The sequence below is a fragment of the Pelobates fuscus genome, chromosome 4 (assembly GCF_036172605.1).
Source record: "Pelobates fuscus isolate aPelFus1 chromosome 4, aPelFus1.pri, whole genome shotgun sequence".
NCBI classification, from domain to species: Eukaryota; Metazoa; Chordata; class Amphibia; order Anura; family Pelobatidae; genus Pelobates; species Pelobates fuscus.
In genome coordinates, this window is record NC_086320.1 from 80,778,575 (window position 1) to 80,794,192 (window position 15,618).

The 15,618-nt window shown below is 36.6% G+C and overlaps 1 protein-coding gene across 3 annotated transcripts in view; it reads left to right on the forward strand.

Annotated features, from left to right (window-relative positions):
- The first annotated feature begins 12,578 nt into the window (after positions 1-12,578).
- ORC5 (origin recognition complex subunit 5) overlaps positions 12,579-15,618 on the forward strand; it is a 32,078-nt gene continuing 29,038 nt past the window's right edge. The window contains exon 1 of one of the 3 annotated variants that reach the window (XM_063450390.1): positions 12,579-12,668. The gene's annotated coding sequence lies outside the window, so the exon portion shown is untranslated. Of the gene's footprint in view, positions 12,673-15,618 lie in introns of all 3 variants that reach the window. The other 2 variants (XM_063450391.1, XM_063450393.1) reach the window with 2 other exon arrangements.

Here is a 15,618-nt window from a genome sequence, read left to right on the forward strand (position 1 = left end):
GTATTTTGATATTAATATATATATATTTATATCAAAATACACTTAGAATGAAATTGTATATATATCTATGTATATTTAAATAAATAAAAAGAATGCGAACTATTCATATGTCGATATACAAAATTACATAAATAATTATATAAATATACACGTAGACTTCAAATATATAAATATGCATATATATTTAAATTCTACGTGCGTATTTAGGTAATATTTTTACATAATTAGGTTATTTTATTGATTGCAATTTAAGGGACCTGCCTGCCAACCCGGGCCGAAAGACCAGAGAATTTAATTTGCTATCACTGTATTTTACCCTGTAACGTTCTACGACACCGTAAAACATGTACATGGGGGGTACTGTTTTACTCGGGAGACTTCGCTGAACACAAATATTAGTGATTCAAAACAGTAAAACATATCACAGCGATGATATTGTCAGTGAAAGTGACTTTTTTTGCATTTTTCACACACAAACAGCACTTTTACTGATGATATAATTGTTGTGATACATTTTCCAGTTTTGAAACACTAATATTTGTGTTCAGCAAAGTCTCCTGAGTAGAACAGGACCCCCCATGTACAGGTTTTATAGCGTTTTTGAAAGTTACAGGGTCAAATATATAGGTCAAATATTTTTACATTGAAAATGGCTAGGTTGGTTACGTTGCCTTTGAGAGCATATGGTAGCCCAGGAATGAGAATTACCCCCATGATGGCATACCATTTGCAAAAGAAGACAACCCAAGGTATTGCAAATGGGGTAAGTCCAGTCGTTTTTAGTAACCACTTAGTCACAAACACTGGCCAAAATTAGCGTTCAATTTAGTTTTTTACTTTTTTCACACACAAACAAATATGAACGCTAACTTTGGCCAGTGTTTGCGACTAAGTGGCTACTAAAAAAGTCTGGACATACCCCATATTGAATACCCTGGGTTGTCTACTTTTAAAAAAATATGTACATGTGGGGTGTTATTTAGCAATTTATGACAGATAACAGTGTTACAATGTCACTATTGATAAATTTTAAAAATGTATGTTTTGAAACCGCAATATCCTACTTGTACTTATAGCCGTATAACATGCAAAAAAAAAGCAAAAAGCATGTAAACACTGGGTATTTTTGAACTCAGGACAACATTTTGAATCTATTTAGCAGTTTTTTTCATTCGCTTTTGTAGATGAGTAAAAGATTTTTCACATAAAATTCAAAAAACGTGTATTTTTTTCAATTTTTCATCATATTTTTTCATTTTTTTTAAATTAAATTAGATGAGATTATATAAATAATGGTATGTAAAGAAAGCCCCTTTTGTCCTGAAAAAAACAATATATAATTTGTATGGGAACAGTAAATGAGAGAGCGGAAAATTACAGCTAAACACAACCACCACAAAAGTGTCAAAAAGATGCCTGGTCGCAAATGTACAACATCGCAAAAAAAGTCCAGTCCTTAAGGGGTTAAATTAGTTTGTTGCCTTACGTGTGCCTGGAACGTTCTTTCCAGAGTCGTACTGTTGTTTGTGTGTCCACAAATTTAGTGATGTATTTCCCTCCATTTAAAGCTGTAGTGGAGTCCTTTATTTTGCGAGATTTTCTGTGGCTGTGGTTCTGGTGGCTCCTTCTGGTATTGCTGATACGTTTGTCATTTATTTCCTCATATCCTGGCTTTTATTTTTTCTCCTTTTTTTCTTCAGTTGTCCAGTTGTTTGGATATGAAATCTCCATTCTATTCACCAAAATGTATCCCTAATTCAAAAGAATTAAAAACAAACAAAAAAAATGCTCTTTGCTATCATGGAAAATATGTATATCTATCTATATGCATTATATACTTAACTGTGCACATAATACGTATTATGTAACTATGCAACACTATATTATAAATACTGTTTACACATACACACTGTATACATATATAATATATAAATCTTATATACTAATGATTTACTCTAGTCATATACGCAATATCAAAACTCTACACAAGCTCTATACATTGTATGCACTCTATACTCGATATGTTTATGTAGATTATATACTCTATGTATACTCGTAATGCTTTAATGCACTATATACATATATACACCATATATCCTGTGTATTCTATATACAATCTGCAATGTACACAGGTATACACCGATTATACAATATATATATATACTACATTCAATAGTTATATACTCTATATATACTTCTTATGCTTAAATGCACAATACACTCTACATACACTATATACATCTATACATATATACACCATATATCCTGTGTATTCTATATACAAATTGCAACGTACACAGGTATACACCGAATATACAATATATATATACTACATTCAATAGTTATATACTCTATATGTACTTGTTATGCTTAAATGCACAATACACTCTACATGCACTTTACACATATATACACCATATATCCTGTGTATTCTATATACAATCTGCAATGTACACAGGTATACACCGAATATACAATATATATATATATATATACTACATTCAATAATTATATACACTTGTTATGCTTAAATGCATTATACACTCTATATACACTATATACATCTATACATATGTACACCATATATCCTGTGTATTCTATTTACAACTTTCAATGTATACATCGAATATACAATATATATACTACATTCAATTGTTATATACTCTATATATTTATACTTCTTATGCTTAAATGCACAATATACTCTACATGCACTTTACACATATATACACCATATATCCTGTGTATTCTATATACAATCTGCAATGTACACAGGTATACACCGAATATACAATATATATACTACATTCAATAGTTGCATACGCTATATGTATATGTAGATTACTCTATATATACCTGTTATGCTTAAATGCCCTATATACATATATACACCATATATCCTGTGTATTCTATATACAATCTGCAATGTATAGAGGTATACACGGAATATACAATATATATACTACATTCAATAGTTATATACTCTATATATACTTGTTATGCTGCAATGCATTATACACTCTACATGCACTATATACATATATACACCATATATCCTGTGTATTCTATATACAATCTGCAATGTATAGAGGTATACACTGAATATACAATATATATACTACATTTAATAGTTACGTTATGTATAATATAAAGGGTGGGCCAATATTAAGAGTAGGATTTGAAAGGTAAATAACTTGTTAGCAGTTGAATTTTTCAGTTGCAGGTACATATTATAACTGATTCTTTGTAAACTCATCGTGGGTAATTTCATGGAGTTACAACGAGTAAAAGTAGTGGAATTTAAATCTCAAAACGGCAGGTCCATTATTTTAACGCAAAGCGCTTACCACCGGTACTTCAATGTAAGCTGCCACGTTTGTCCATCCTTTGAGCTCCTAAATACTTCCTGGGTGGATATCTGAAGTTGTTGATGTATATAAACAAACCGCGTACACTTGAGCAGATCAAGGAGAATATCCGTGCATAAATTTGATCCTCAAACATTAGCTTCTGTTTTGAACAATGCAATCGAAAGCGTCCAACTTTGCGAGGCGGTCAATGGAACTCATTGAAAAGAGTCAGGCAAATCTTCATACGCTGAGCATTCATTGTTTGTAATATCATTGAAATTGGTTCATTCATAAAAAAATTATTCAACCCTCAAACCCTACTCTGAATTTGGCAGACTTTAAACTTCATATACAATCAAAATACATAAATGCACTATATACTCTACACTATAGAAATATTTATTCAACACACATATATACACTTTTAACACTATTAACTTAATGTATTTATACACTTTATATTTTATAAATATATATATACACTCTAGATTAACTTTATACATATTTACTATATATACTATATAAACGGTATTCACTATACACACATACATAATTCTATATAATTATATTCTCCATATAGCAAGGCAGTAAGGAAAGTCTGCATTATTTTCTTAATTAAGAAGGTGGGAAATACCCACAATGCACTTTCCTTACCTTCTCTTATTAATCGTTCCTGAATCCTGAACGCACTGAAGCTCTTCATATATCAGGCCATCTTGAAAATGGATCCACATAATATCCTTCCCCTTCTTCTTGATCCTCCAGTCTCTCTTTGGCCCAGATTTTGATTAACATTTAGGACCCTCGGTTTGGTGTTTTTAAACATTTCATCTAGCCTGCTTGTATGTTGTCCTCCTTGGCCCTTAACACCAGCTGTAAACAAGACAACTCTAGTTGAGTTGAACATTCTGATGTTGCTATGACTACCTTTGGTGTCATATCAGTGGATATAAATGATGTCATAAACGGTTTTGTGTTGCGCAGGGAAAGTCAATGCTACAGTGTCAAGCATGCAAAATGTGCAGTCTATTAACAGTCACTCATCCACCCACTCACTCAATCAATCTGCAATGAATGATATCAATGTAGCATTGACTGATAGATTCCTAAATGTATCCCAGGTACGGATTTCATATCAAACAAGATTTTAAAAAAATGTTTTTACTACAGTAGTAGTGTTTCACATTCATCTAAATAAATACTGGTTCTTACATTTATACTGGGAATAGACTATAGCTTTAAATACTCTGCCAGAATATAATGTGACCCTACAATGGTTCCATCCAAGAAACTCCCCATCAGGCATACATTAACATTAATATGAGGTCAAAACCTATAAAATGTACTTAAAGAAACACTCTAGCATTAAGGAGTCAAACATTTTTCTAATTATTTAGATTTATCCCCATCCCCCCTTACCCTAAGAAAAAAACTTTACATTTTAAAAGAAAAAAGATTGTCTTAGCTTTCTTTCACCACGGATGCCAATTCTCTCCTGCTAAAATTATCTTTACAGATGAAGCAATCAAATGCTTCTCCATTAAGCTGTAGTGGTTATGGTGCTTACAGTGCCCCTTTAAATTAGTTTGTTGCCCTACGTGTGCCTGGAACGTTCTTTCCAGAGTCGTACTGTTGTTTGCGCGTCCACAAATTTAGTGATGTATTTCCCTCCATTTAAAGCTGTAGTGGAGTCCTTTACTTTGCGAGATTTTCTGTGGCTGTGGTTCTGGTGGCTCCTTCTGGTATTGCTGATACGTTTGTCATTTATTTTCTCATATCCTGGCTTTTATTTTTTCTCCTTTTTTTCTTCAGTTGTCTAGTTGTTTGGATATGAAATCTCCATTCCATTCACCAAAATGTATCCCTAATTCAAAAGAATGAAAAACAAAAAACAAATTGCTCTTTGCTATCATGGAAAATATGTATATCTATCTATATGCATTATATACTTAACTGTGCACATAATACATATTATGTAACTATGCAACACTATATTATAAATACTGTTTACACATACACACTGTATACATATATAATATATAAATCTTATATACTAATGATTTACTCTAGTCATATACGCAATATCGAAACTCTACACAAGCTCTATACATTGTATGCACTCTATACTCGATATGTATATGTAGATTATATACTCTATGTATACTCGTAATGCTTAAATGCACTATATACATATATACACCATATATCCTGTGTATTCTATATACAATCTGCAATGTACACAGGTATACACCGAATATACAATATATATATATACTACATTCAATAGTTATATACTCTATATATACTTCTTATGCTTAAATGCACAATACACTCTGCATACACTATATACATCTATACATATATACACCATATATCCTGTGTATTCTATATACAATCTGCAATGTACACAGGTATACACCGAATATACAATATATATATAAATACTACATTCAATAGTTATATACTCTATATATACTTGTTATGCTTAAATGCACTATACACTCTACATGCACTATTCACATATATGTGTGTGTGGGGGTGGTGGTGTGGGGATAGGTTTGCTATGTGTGGGGGGGGATAGGAGTGGTGTGTGTGGGGGGTAGGGGTTGTGTGTTTGGGGGTATAGGAATGCTGTGTGTGGGGGGTAGGGGTGCTGTGTGTGGGTGGAGTAGGGATGCTGTGTGTGGGGGTGGAGGTGGTAAAGATACATATAAAAATAAAAAAGATATATAAAATCTTTATCCCCCCTCCCTTCTTCTTACCTTTGGTGAGGGAGGGGGGACACAGCCAGCCCTGGTGGTCCAGTGGTGGTAAGTAGGTGCCTGGCGTCAGCTCTCCTGTCCTCCCGCGCAATGCTGTGTGGAGCGTTGCCATGGTAACGCTCAGCAACGCTCCACACAGATTGCTTGCGGGAGGACAGGAGAGCTGCTTCGTAGATCCCTCCCCCTGCTTCCGGGTCCTCCTGACACAAAAGCAGAGTTGGCACCTGCTGTTTTGGGCAGGCAGGTGCCTTCTCTGCATTGCTGCCGACCGGTGTAACCAGCGCCAGCGGGCCCCCACCCCCTGTCGACCTATGGCCGCGTAACCACAGAGAGGGCCCGGCCTGCCACCTGTGGCATGCGTGCCATAGGTTCGCCATCACTGTTCTAAGATCATCAAGTTTTATGTTCTCAGACAAACTGAAGAACACACTTATAGGACAAAATCAACAAGATAACATCATTTGTTTTTACAGCCTTGCAACAAGATACATTCACCATTTCAGTCCCATTACCAAACTTGTCTTAATATGTCAAGGTATTCGACTGAAACATTTGTTATATGCAAATGCACGTCTCCTTAAACTAAATTAGCTTTTTTTTTTGTTTACTTTGAAGCCCCACGAGCATGAGGACATCCAGTGTCGGGTAACTTTTTTTATACTGTACTTTTCTAAATAAACCTACGTTTCTATTAAAACTTTTTTTCTTTTTGCAGCCCACATAAACTTAAACCTTGTTTATTTGGACCATGTTAGCCTTTGAGTTTGACATGCTTGCTTTACGTGATAAACAGAGGCTATAAATGTATGTCATTTTTTATTTTAAATAAGACGCCTTTCCTTTAATTATGTCTCTAGGGGTTACTAATAAAAAAAAAAAATTGCATTGCTGTTTATTGCATAAACAAGTCTATTAACAATGATGTCTTTCAGGGGGAAAAAATAGTTTCTGGTTTTGTATAAATATCTCCACCTGATATCCTGTTTTGGTAAGCGTTCATTGAAAAATGAAATAAATTCTTGGATCTGTGGCAATAAGGTAGCTCTGCAACTGTTAGAAATTCAGTCTGTCAACAGCTGGCAGAACCACCTTTTGACATATGTCATCCTTTGTCTAATAAATAGGAAGCTTAGCATTTAGGTCTTCACCAACAATGGTCTGGCCCAGGGCTTAAGATGTCCACTCACCATTGGCGAGCAAACAAATTCAGCCATGGCAGGTGTGTTATGGATTTCCACTGTCGAAGAAGGTACAGTGCTGTTATAAAGCAGCAGCTGATATCGGTGGCCAGCAACAGTGAGTTTCAACTAGGCCGTGTGCTTTCAATATAGAAAAAATGCTTCTTACCCCTTGCGCACTTGTCCTTCGTCTCATTCTCTGGCCTACTGTGCAGTGATGGTGGATTTATATTTATAATTAACTCCCCTCACCCTTTCCTCTGACTGTGAGATCTCGGGGGCTTCATGATGATTAAACAATATTGCAGGGACTGTGGAATTCTGCAGGTCAGCCACTTGTCCTCACCTAACCGAGGCAGCATGCAACCTTTCCTACAAGTATGGAATTCCCATACAGCTGTGTGAGGTGTGTTAAAACTCCTTGAGTGCACTTGTTTGCTAAAATTGTCATGTGCCCACGTAATGATGAGGACCTGCGAGTCCGCCATAGATGCTACCTGTGAATTTTTGGCTGTCTTGTACGACAATAGAATATCTCTTTTTGTTTGGACCTGCGAGTCCACACCTTTGGTCTACCTTTTGAACTCTTCAAAACGAATAAAAATATATTCACAAAAAAATTGTCAGGTGCTACACAAGTCACCTGCCTTTACTGTTAACACAATTTACATTGCAGATGGAGGTTTGCTGAAGCGAGTAGCTGATCATCTTAGTTCTGTAAAATATGACATTTGGAGTCCTAGTCTGAGCTATTGTGAGCTATTTAAACTTGCAAAAATATATTTGTATAAGGGTAGATGTTTTTTATAAAACTATTTTAACATATTAGGCTGCTTCTTAATTAGTAAACATTCCTTAATTATCTTACACAGATAGCCTCCCTATGTAGACATGTACAAACCTCTTCTTCTATAATCAGGTTATAGTACCAATAATTGGTTGTGATAGAATCTTTGGGCCAGCACATCACCAAAGCAAAATGTTGGTCAATTATATGAATGCATTTTTCAGTAATAGAGTTTTGTTCTGTTGCACTGGTTCAAAGTGAAAAATCAACCATTGAAAGAATAAGATATTCCACTAGTCTGGGTTAAAAGGAAGAAAATATAGAAATCCAGAATAGCAGTCAAAACAAAGAGAACACAATCAGAATATCTCTGTTATGTCTGTTTCGTCTATTAATGAAGATAGAATATTGGAAGATATGTTAATTTTTTTTCAGTGGGACATGTTTTTCTTTGAATCACCGTCCTTACCCGTTTTGAACAGAAGAAACGAGCAGGCACTTCCACTCTAGCCCATTCCACTAGTCAAACTTGGTAATGTCGACTGCATCACCTGTGCACGATCGGCATTCCCCCATCGAAGCAAGGCTCATACCACTTTGGGGCTCAACTGAGACCCAGGACAGGGGAAGTCTACCATGGTCAGTCTGATGGTAACATGGCAGGTTTGGGGCACGACCCATTTCAGAATTAAAGGTATACTATAGGCACTATAACAACTTCAACAGATTGAAGCGCTTATTGTGCTTTCAGGCCATGAGCACCAGGTCCCATATCACTACTAAGTTGTTTACCATCTAGTAGAGATTCCCAGTCATCATCAACCTGAAGCCCAGCCTTCACTTACATAAAGGTGAATAAACAGTTTAGTAGTGATGCTGGACTCACTGCCCACAGACTCAAGGCACCCTTTACCACATTAATTTATTAAAATAATTATAGTTAGTCATCAATGCTGCCCCTGCCCCAGTGTGTGGGGCATCCACCAATTCCCCTATATAAAGCCTCTGAGCTTTACATTGTGCGTTTTTTCTGTTACATGCCTTGAAGCAGTTATGTCACTTCTGAGTATTTCATAAAGATGCAATCTTTATACAAATTCTCATGCTGAATGTTAAATTCACAATCCGAAAATGCCAAAAGACAAAGTAGGGACTACCTTGACTTCTAGTTGAGAAAAGGCAAAGCTCCATTGTTACCTATTGTCCAATCCTAGCAGCCATCGCAAATGACAGCTGTGGGATTCAGGCCTAGTCTCGCTCATCACAAGACATGATCACTGGACCTTCTGGTGTTTTGTGGGGGTCTTCCATAGATCTCAGTGTTGTACTCTTGCAGAAGCAGATGAAGTGCTAAGAGTTGAAGACAGTCATCAGAACGAAGATGGCAGCAACCACGAGGGGCAACTTCAAGTATACATACTTTCAACCTACTGGGCCCTAAGTGGGGTTGAAACCCTTGGGGGTCTTTGCAAAATATACAAATACCCATAAAAATGACAGACCTTATTTAACTTTATGCTGCGTTTCTGCATTCCTGGGACCAATGGCTTGCCTTTGACCACAAACCTTTGCCATCTGGACTGACCTCTGCCTAACCCAACTTTTTATTTTGGATTGCCTTTCTGATTTCATATCTGAATCTATTTTTCCCTTAACTTGTCCTACCAATCATAATCCCTTCAACTACACTATCCTGCAAAATCAAGCATTATGCCAAACAAAGTTAACAGATGGAAATTGGAGTATTGCTATAATAGAATACAACAATGCATTTTTAGTTTAATTTATAATTACCTATTAGTGGTGTGGTAGGGATTGAGCAGCAGAATTAGGAGAACCACTAGGAATACACTGTCATACTATAAAGTATTATAAGTTATGGAGGATACATATGGAAATATCCATATACCCAATTATTACCCTCCATTTTCTAGGTGTAGAAATACAGGTTTGACGTAGGAATACAAAGCAATTTGTGCACAGCAAACAAAAATACTGTGACAGGTGAATAAACACCCTAAATGGGGCTTAGGAACAGAAATAAGGGGCTGGAGTGGAAATCACATACTTTGCAACACTGCCGTCTAACGCACAGAACAAGATGGGCATGTATTCACAGCTAGGGGTTAACATGCATGGTGTGCCATTCAATCTCAATTTTTACAATATGAAATTTAGATAAAACTTAAACATATTATAATCCTCGCTGCTATAGGCGCATTAGCTAGTCAAAAGAGAAATATAATTTTCTGTTAAGCAGTTTGTTTAATGAAATTTATTTTGAAGCATTACAGAATATTAAGCAGATCTGTTTTTTTTTGTTTTGTTTTTTTAGAGACATTGGCTGGAATGGTCGTCCCCAGGAGATTTTCAGTTTATTGTAACAGTCCATTAGTAGCCAGAAAGTTGCCCGAAATGGTTCCTTCTTACATCTGATGCATTGAGGTTACACCAAAATAATTCGACAGGTTCTTGATTGATGAAAATATTGTCCACATTAACCCCTTAAGGACCAAACTTCTGGAATAAAAGGGAATCATGACATGTCACACATGTCATGTGTCCTTAAGGGGTTAAACACTACAAATGTTTTTGCTTTTCAAGCCACTTGAATTCCATGAAGCAAGCAATAGTGGAAAGATCAATTAAATCCCATTTCTGACTTGGAGTTCCAGGGAAACAGCACTTTTCTTGACCGTGGAAGTTAGTCATCTCGCTTTTGCTGCTTACGAGTTTGCCTTTGCCTCTTCTCTTGAAAACGTAGGTCAATTAAACTGCAGATCTTGATAAGTTCATTCAAACTCTCTGGCATGTCTCTAGTGATCAATGCATCCTTCATCTCCTCACTAAGTCCATTATAGAAGGCATATATCAGAGCAGACTCATTCCAGAGAGTGTCCCAAGCAAGTCTCCTAAAGGCCATTGCGTACTGGTAGATAGTTTTCTGGCCTTGCTGGATTTTAAGTAGAGCTTTTCCGGCTACAGCTTCACGTCCATGTAAATCAAAAACAGTTTTGAGAGCGTTGATAAAGGAGTCAGAGCTTTGCAGGATTGGCGACTTCTTATCCATTAGTGAAGATGCCCAATCCAAGGCCTTTCCCTTAAGGAGTAAGATAATGAAGCCTACACGGGACTGATAGGTAGCAAAGGCATGCACATGGATTTGGAAATAAACATCACATTGGGTCAAAAAGCCACGTAATTCATTTGGATTCCCATCATAACATGCAGGTAATGGAATCTCTGGGTACATCAGAGGAATTCCGGCCTTGGGAGAGGAAGGAAGATCATCTGGAGAGCAGGTAGATTCTAGAACTTTGGCCTCAAGTGCCTGGATCATGGGACTCATGGCATCCATCTTCTGAACCAATGTATTAAGACGAAGATCAAGAGCAGTTAGGATTTCTCCTTGGCAAGTGGTTTCATTCACAACAGCAGGATCCATCATAACAATTCTCGTAAAACAAGATTTAGAAAAGTTAACCTGAAAGGCAGAGGTTTAATAGTTTAACCGATCCACCCAATTTAATCTGGGTTAATGTCTTGAGGCAGCTGGTTAGGATTGGGACTTACTGCCCTGAATCATAACCTTAAATAGAATCAGGCCAGCAAAACCTCAACGTAACTAACAGGCTCCAGTGTAAACACTTTGCAGGAGCAAGGTCTGAATCTGGATAAAGGCTATTTAAAGGTCCCCATCAGGTGAACTGCTTCAACATTACCACACCCTGATAAAACGAACAGCTGTTGTGTTTTTAATAAGGCACATAGGGTTTTACTTGAAGGCAAAATGAAAGCAAACAGTGGAAAATTCCTTGCTCCAGCTTTATTCAATTTACTGTTGATTATAATTAGCCAATTTGGAAGAATCCTTAACTCAGTTATAGTCACAACTTCCCTGTTTTAGCCTAAATTTTGCAGTTAGGCTTTCAATTTACTACAATTCTCAGTTTAGTGAATAAATCCCACTGATTTTACACTTTAAAAGGCTAATTGTAATTGGCTAAGGTTGGGAATGTACCTGTATTGCAAACACATACATTGGATCTCACCCCCAAAATAATAAATGTTTTCGATTTGCTGGTTTTCTTCAGAATTTGCCGTTTTCTTGTACATTTTTAAAAGAAAATCTTAATAAAACCAGAATTTTCCAACTTCATGAGTTTGTTCCAAGTAAATAAATTTGAAATGGATACATTTATATAGACGCGGATTGATATCACGTATTTACTGTATATATGGCTGTACTACTGAATAGAATGTTCACTAGCAGATGGAATGTTCACTAATGCATAGAACGTTCACTAATCTAGATAACGTTCAGTTACGGTTCTAAAGAACAAGAGAGTTCCAAAGCAGTATAGACTGTAAGTGCTGTGCCCAATGTGGCAATGAAGCACCGTACACACTGTTACAGTACTCAGTCAGTGCACACTGCAGGCATGGGCCGGGGAGGAGGGTCACAGTCACTGAGAGGGAGGTGCTCAGGGCAGGCGGGAGTTTGCAGACTGACATGGCTGCTGCTTGTCTGTTCCCACGCTGGCAGCCGATGCTGCAGTAAGATGGTGCCCTGCTAAGTCCTGCTGATGGTGTGAGTGTGAGTCCCAGTGCGTGCAATCTGTCGGTCACATGGACATCTGTGAAGAGTTGTATTTTAGGTAAACCTCAGCCAAGCTGTAATCGTTAATCCTATGGAGGAAAAGCAGAGCTGTCATGTGTAACATGTTTATTTACTGGCTAGGAATGATGGGAGTTGCAGTCCGCTATTGAAGGCTTGTTGCAGAGTTATTGACGTTTGTAATATAGGGCAAAAGGGGGCACTTGAGTCCCTTCCACAGAAATGGCCCATCCTTTAATTTAAATGGTGCCAATACATGTAATAATTGTGTCCCATCTGGGATATTATCTGCAGGTACCCCAATTCCGAGTAAGACTGTACTAGTGATGACCGATACTGGCACTGAGAGTTACGACTGTTTCATGACCCTCAGTCAGTCTTTTCTTTGATCTTTGTTTTAGAACTCCTAATAACAGCTGGTGGGATCCCAGTCCACCCAAAGTTCACAGGCAGGGTACCTAAGCGAGAATTCTGAGGAAATTAAAATGAATTCAAAGTGAATTTCAAATTTAAGCCCAAAATAGCTAAACTGGAAAAATTATCCAAGTGAAGTATGCTTCCAGTACAACAACTTTGGCCCTAAATTTTAAATTCCTAAAAAATTATATTGTGAATAACCCAGATAGTTTATACTTTAACAAAGGGATAGTTCACTTTAAAAATAAATATATATATAAATAAAAGGCCCCTTTCTTTCTATAGATGTTGCAGGGAGGTTAGTTTCCAAAATAACGTATTCATAACATTGTCAGGTTATACCATTGCTGTAGTGTTAACCTGGCAATTTGGAAGAAACTGCAGGAGTAAGGCTTTTTTTGTCTGGAGTGTCTACAGTTTGTTTTCTACCTCCATTACTCTCTCCTTAGCTTAGTGTAAGCCAACATTAGTAAGAGGCTGTATGCAGAGTGAATGTCTACCTGTAGTCAGCTCATTACCTGTTGTGTTTGATTAACAAATACTGCAATATTATGTTTCATTTCGTTTTCAAGTGTCGAAATTATTGAAAAAAGTAAAGAGTTTAATATAAGTTTACCATTTTTTTTTAAAGGAACACTATAGTCACCTAAATTACTTTAGCTAAATAAAGCAGTTTTAGTGTATCGCTCATTCCCCTGCAATTTCACTGCTCAATTCACTGTCATTTAAGAGTTAACCCCTTCAGGACCGCTGACGGTGTGTGACGGTCCTGAACCGTCATAACGGTCTGGGGCTACTTACCTGATCGCCGTCGGTCCCACGGCGGCGATCAGCTCTCCTCCAGGTCCAGGGGGACTGCCTGTCTGCCCGGGCAGTCCCCACTCGGCAGATCAGGACCCCACGGCCATGTGATCACTCGATCACATGACCGCAATAGGGGTCCATGTGTCTGCCTGCAGGGGGACTGTCTGTGCTGACAGGCAGTCTCCCTGCAAGTGAAAAATCATAAAATAAAGTTAAAAAAATAGCAATCAGTGTAAAAAAATAATGTGTGTATATATATATATATGATATATATATACATGTATTATATCTATATATACCTATATATAATATATGTATATATATCATATATATAATGTCATACTAAGTGTATTTTTATATTTATATATACGTATATTAATATAAAAATACACTTATATTTAAATTACACACGAATATATACAATATATATAATAACTATATATATGCTATATATATATATATATATATATATATATATATTATTATAAAATACAAATATGTTAATAAAAATAAATAACAAAAATAAAAATAATTTTTAATAATTAAAAAAAATTATATATATATATGCAATTTTATTCGAACAGTATTTTGATATTGATATATATATATATATATATTTATATCAAAATACACTTAGAATGTAATGATATATATATCTATGTATAAATAAATAAAAATAATACGAAATATACATATGTCCACATACATAATTACATAAATAATTTCATAAATATACACGTAGACGTCAAATATATAAATATGTATAATATATTAAAATTATACGTGCGTATTTATGTAATATTTTTACCTAATTAAGTAATTTTTTTTATTTTTTTTTTTGAATTCTTTATTTTTGTGTGCCAGGGTTAACAGAAAATAATGCCTCGCCACAACAGCGGAGACAGACAATATAATGACAGGTTTTACAACGGTTTGATATGGTTAGCAAGGAACTTGCACATTTTTTATAATTGGATATGGAGCACAGAAAAAGGTGCAGCACCCATGCGTGTCGCCTGGTTGGAACAGCATTTTAACATTAGCCGGGGGGGGGGGGGGGTTCAGAATAACAACAACAGCACGGAAAGCCGGCATTACTCAATAAAGCGAGCGACACATAGTGGGTGAGCTTAAAGAAAGAAAATATGGCCTGTTACACAGGGGTTGCTAGAAAGAGATGAGCGACGGGGAACAGACCATTTAGTGTTATCCCCCATAGTGGGTCAGTGGCATCAGAGGGTGTTTGCTGGTTTACTAAAAATTCTCTGGGGGAGGGGGGGGGGAGGGTAATTAAAGTACCCGTGTGGCATTTCTGGCAGTGACCAGGGCGCTAAGTAACCATCTAGGTAGGTTTTTAAGCGGATTACCTGCCGTAGTATAACAAGGCAGAAGTCGTCGGTAGTGTGCGGTCATATTACTCCGCGGGGATTGGCTCTTATTAGCCTGCTCTAGGAATGAGCAGAAAGGTAAAATACTGCAGTGACTGAAAAATAATAATAAAGCACGGCAAGTAGAGGTAACCAATTAAAAAGCAAACAACAATTAAATAAAATTTAAACTGTAGAAGGTAACAGCGGTGGTATTGTTGGGTATGTCCCGTAATAGTGAGAGGCCGTCTCAGCTAGGTTGTTTCCCTGCCGGCAGTCTCAGGCTTGGGGTCAGGTTAGGTCTCTGGGCGTCGATGAGGCTTGGGCTGTGCGGG